The following is a 6,000-nucleotide window of genomic DNA, read 5'->3' on the forward strand; positions in this document are numbered from 1 at the left end:
CTTCTTTTAATGTGTTTTCTTATAAATATTTTTATGGACCATAAAAAAATGCACCAGCATCAATTTGACACCTTCCAAAACTTTTAGGAAACCAGAGTAATCAGACTTGAAATGAATCAGCAGGTGAGACACACCAAAGAGTGGATGCATGCCAACCAACAGGCATGCCATCCAACAGTATCAACTACTAGAATTTTGTGTACTGAGGGTAGAGCTGGTCTCTCGCTGAATGGTTTTGGAGGAAAAAACAAATTTTGGAAGTACCATTCTTAATTTTATTATTTAATAAAAGTTTTTGGAAGTCTGTCAAGTTGCCTGTGTGCTTTCAGTGTGTCCTATAACGACTCCCAGTCTTAGGGAAGTTGTGTACTATACTAATAATAGAGAACTTTTTCACTTAAGGAAATGTATCGTAAAGTTTCTTTGAAGTAAAGCCCTAGTACACCCTATGAGAAAATCAGCTGACCAATCGTTCTACTTTCCACGTAGGTGTGTTATGATATAACCGAAAATGATATGAACTTGTACGAAAATTATCAACGCCAATGGCATACGTATCTTCAAACTAGCATAGCAGCAGAGGAAGTGATATAGCGAACATGACCCTTCCAGCCACATCCACCAAATACATTTAATTATTACCGAACGATTACTGTACACATCAACCACTTTAGCCCCAGAGGATTTGGCTGCTCAATGACCAGGCCCTATTTTGTGATTCGGCACTGCCTGATTTTAATGGACAATTGCACGGTTGTGCGACACTGTACCCAAACAAAATTGATGACCTTTTTTTTCCACACTAAAAGAGCTTTCTTTTGGTGGTATTTGATCACCTGTGCGATTTTTTTATTTTTTGCGCTATAAACAAAATAAAGAGCGACAATTTTGAAAAAATAATATTTTTCACATTTTTAGGCCAATTTGTTTTCTGCTACATATTTTTGGTGAAAAAAAAAAAAAAATCGCAATAAGCCTATTTTAATTGGTTTGCGCAAAAGTTATTGTGTTTACTAACTACTAGTAAAAAAATTAAATAAAAACGACAAATCTTTCCGGTAATGTCGGTGATGTGATTTTTTTTTTTTTGCGGGACTGCAACATTGCAGCGGACAGATTGGACCCCTAACTGACGTTTTTGACACTTTTGGAGGTACCAGTGACATTACTACAGTAATCGGTGCTAAAAATATGCACTGTTACTGTAAAAATTACACTGGCAGGGAAGGGGTTAACTTTATTAGAGCTCCAGGGGTTAAGTGTGTCCCTAGGGGCGTGCTTCTAACTGTCAAGAGGCATGGCTTTTGATGTAACCACAGAGACCTACATAGCAGGATCGTATGATCTCTGCAGTTACACCAGGGAGAATGACAGGCGGCTTTGTTTACATCAGCCGCCTGCCTTTCTCCCTCTCCAGCGGGAGATTGTGAGTGACCGGCGGACATCGGAGCCGCCGGTTACTCGCACGGGGATGACCGTGCACGAGCGGGGGCGCATGCTCGCCCCCTGCAGGCTCCTGGGCGAGCGACGTAGTACTACGTCACTTTGCCCAGGAGGGGCTGACCGCCGCAGTAAATGTACTTGCAGCGGTCGGCAAGTGGTTAATGGGACCACAGACAGCAATAAAAGCTGACAAATGTTCTAATCCTTCTCCACTCCATCCAAAACTACAAAAGTTTTTCCTTTTAGTTATACTTAAAAATTGGCTTTCGGTATCAAATATCCTAGGGCTTTAGCATTCCCAACAGCTATCTAGGTCTTGTAGCAACAGAATAAGAGGCAACTGATCTGGACCATGCAATAGTCAGAACTTTTTTTCCCCTTTTGTTTCATTTTAAAGATGCTTTACTGTTCATACATTTTTTTTTTAAGTAGAATCTTATTTGCCTAAGCTAGGCATGGCATACTGGTGTTTGATAGACCACAAACAGCCCTGTCCCTCATTCTATGTGGGCCTTAGTGGTTTAAAGGGATATTAAAGGTTTTTGTTCTTTAAATACCAAACATGTTATACTCACCTGCTCTGTGTAATGGTTTTGCACAGAGCAGCCCCGATCCTCCTTTTCTAGGTGCTCCTGGCTCTTGCCCCCCATAGCAAGCTGCTTGCTATGGGGGCACTAGTGCATGCTCTTTCCTGAGCCCCACTCTGTGTTCATAAGACACTGAAATAGGGCTTGCACCCACCCACTGGTGGGGTTTGAAAGCAGACGCTGCTGCCTCTGAGCCGAAGAGAAGGGAGAGAGTTGGGAGAGCAGCTACTCTTGTGCAGATCACTGGATCGAAACTGTGCTCAGATAAGTATTGGGGCGGGCGGGGGGCACAAAAAGGGGCTATCTGGCACACTAGCAGAAAACAGTCCACAGCTACTATACAGCCGAGGGCTTTGCTCCAAATCCACTACAGTGGGACCAGACCGGCTCACCACAGCAGTGTTACCTAGATGATCACTTTTCCTTCTTACTGTTGCCACTTTGTTGTTTAATAAAGCCAGTACTTGTATACTACACTTAGAAAGCACTGCTTCTCATTTATCCAAGGGGGAGCTGCATAATGAAGGTTTTTTACGTTTATGCATAGAATGCATGAAGGTAAAAAACCTTCAGCCTTTACAACCACTTTAAGGATAAAAAAAAACAACCCAAACCATCCCCACCTGTTCTGAAGTTGATAAGTTAAACATTTTTGCAGCTGAATACTCCAGGAAATAATTTCTCTGGGACAAATTTGTGTTGCAATTTTTACTATGAAATAATGTTCAAGCAAAACAACAACCCTTGTATACTCCCAAGGATGTGGCCATCTTGGCTTCTATTGAGATCTACAGTTGCCATGGTGCTGTACACGTGACCAGCTATGACACCAAGCAATTGAAAGCCTCAAAGATCAGCTGAAAGCTGGCAACTGTGACTGTTAACCCCCAGAGGCATATCTTGAATGTAGTAAACAATGCACATGCACTTGTAGGCCGAATTCAGCATTAGTATGCTTGATTGGGGATTTAATACTGTTTCTAACTTCAGCTTTCTTTGGGGAAAGGTTACATCAGTGGGTTTAGTTCCAATATTAAAGTTTGGAAGCTATAGAATTTATATTTATTTATTTTTAAAGTAAGTGTCAAACTTAGAGGACATAATGCTGCCTCCTTCTTCTCAATTAGATTCAGATGACACTGCGGGTCAGACATGCCTGTACCCTGAAAAGTAGAAGTGCGATTTCTGTTAGCGGAGTGCCTAAGCACTCCTAATAGCTATATCTGTAGTGTGAGATCATCTAAGACAGGGGTCTTCAAACTATAGCCCTCCAGTTGTTCAGGAACTACAATTCCCATCATGCCTAGTCATGTCTGTTTTCCAACACCTCAAGGGATGTGTAGTTCCGCAACAGCTGGAGGGCCGTAGTTTGAGCATCCCTGATCGAAGGCATTGCTTCCCTGACTACTAGTCCTACAATACAAGGTATCACCTCTTTATTGCTCACTATGCCACTTGTTGGAGAGGAAGATGTAGCTGAGGACCTGTAGTGCAAGGATCTCTCTACTTCAATGCTGTGGGTCTGTGCTTTCTGCACCTCTCCTGCTGCTTCTTGATTATTACAGGACATCTTAAAATCAAGATAACCTGCCCTATGCTATTTGATATGTCCCTATGCTATTTGATAAGGTAGGTAAAGTGGTACTTTACCTACCTTGACTCTAATGGTCTGGGTCCCTTGCTGGCATCTTCTCCCTTGGTGGCGATCTTCGGGCATCTCCAGTGGCTGACGCATGCAAAGGAGTCAGTCATCCCATCACACAGGGACCAGGCTGTTGTAAGCTGAGCCGTTCATGCGAAGCTCAGTTTACATACCACAGAAGACCGCAAGCAGGCACCTAGGTGTACTTTATTGTTGAAGAGACAGTGTGTCTCTCTTCTACAATATTAGCCGGTCTGCTTCCAGTCTGTTGTCTTTAACTACTTGCCTACTGGGCACTTTCACCCCGTTCCTGCCCAGGCAAATTTTCAGCTTTCAGCACTATCACACTTTGAATGACAAGTCATGCAATACTGTACCCAAATTAATTTTTTATCATTTTATTTACACAAATAGAGCTTTCTTTTTGGTGGCATTTAATCAGCGCTGTTTTTTATTTTTTTGTAAAGATTTTGGGAAAAAAAAAAAAAAGTTTGTCTGTAAATTTTGTAAATAAGTAATTTTTTCTCATTCACTCATGTGCGCTGATGAGGCAGCACTGAAGGCAGTGAGAAGGCACTACTATGCCACACCGATAGGTGGCACTGACTGGCATCACTAATTGCCACTGATTGGGGTCACTGATGGGCACCGCTGGGGCTCTACTGTAATCAGGGCACTGATGATCAGTTCCCTGATTACCTGTCCTGGTGTCCCCTTCGAAGAAGAGCTGCTGATCGAGTCTCCTCACCACACACTCTAACAGTGTGAGGAGAGGAGCGTTGATAAACGTCACTTTCGAGTTTACATGTGACCGACTGATTGGACACAGCCGATCACATGGGTAAAGAGCCGCGTCATTGGCTCTTTGCCAGGATCGGGCTTGCACTGTGTACTAGGAGCACAGCGTGGCTGCGCGCCCCCTGCGAGAGCAGTCATCCCAGAATGAGAGCAGCTCCACCATCATTTGATGGTGGGTGGGCAGGCGGCAAGTGGTTAATTCTGCTTTAATATTTAAAGCATAGCCCAAGAAAAAAAAAAATATATTGCAGCTTACTTTTCCTTAGATGTGGTGCCTGCATTAGTTTCCATTTTTACACCAATCACCAGCTTATTGATATAAAAACACTGTCAGCTCCCGCCCTCCATCCAGTACTGTGCTGCCTCACCTAACGCTCTGCTGTGCTACTTACAACAGATAGAAGAATGCTACCTACATATTCCTGTTTGTGGATGGGGGATGGTGTAGGGGAATAGGACACTACTGTGGGGGGCCCAGGGCACTATAGTGAGGGAGGAGGGTGGTGCCAAGGGGCAGAGGACACTACAGAGTGGGGGTGCTGCTTTGATGTTGGGGAACTTTTTTGTGGGGGTGGGGGGTACACTACGGTGGAGTGGGGCTGATGTTGATGGAGGGAGAGGATACGGCTATTGGGGAGTGGAGGGGCATGAGCAAAGGGGCAAGAAGACGCTATAGTGGTGGGAGGGGGATGATGTGGTGGCAGAGAACGCTACTGACACACACTGTGTTCTTAGTTGGAGCTTGATTTAAGAAAAAAAAAAAGTTAAGGGTGCCTTGAAGTCTGGGTGCAATGCAGCTTTTAAGACTTTTTATCAAACAGTTCAGCACTGGGAAATAATTTCTTCAACTCTTCCTCAGCCCCCAAGGCACATGGCGGTGCCCTCGCATACACTTTCCAGCGGTGGGAAAACACTGCCAGTTGCGGGTAAATGAGCCGACATCACATTGTTTTCTCCACTCCCTCAGCAGAGTGCAGCATGAATTGTGCATGTTAATGAGGTTTATTCATGAATTGCGTATAGTCAGGTCTCAATGAGACATTCTACTCAAACTGGCCATTGTTCCCACACAAAGCAGATTCCATAGATACAATGCAGGAGGAAGTGAACACATCATAAATCACCCTACGCAAAAAAGAGAACTACACACCAAACAAGTCTTCTATGGCAGCAGACACCCTTTTTTTTTTTTTAGTAACATAGGAAAGGATATTGCTATCTGTATCACATGCACATTTACATCTGCTGTGAATGTGTTTTCCTCTGAACACATTGCAGAACTTCAGCAAGGAGCAAAGTTTGCTGTAAGCTGACACTTTAGCTCCCACTTACATCTCTTGTAGCAGAACCAGCGATTTTTTTTTTTTTTTTTTTAAACGCAATTTTCACACGTAATGCACAGTGCCGCCCGTTCACTTTAATCCACTGACCTTTACACGTTGTCACCCAAAAGAAGCTCCTGGTCCTATTTGGGTGACGAGCTTCGCCCATTTTGCACATATCTGTTGCGCAATACTGCACCGCATTCGG

Source organism: Pelophylax lessonae (genome assembly GCF_965119305.1).
Source record: "Pelophylax lessonae genome assembly, chromosome: 13".
Lineage (NCBI taxonomy): Eukaryota > Metazoa > Chordata > Amphibia > Anura > Ranidae > Pelophylax > Pelophylax lessonae.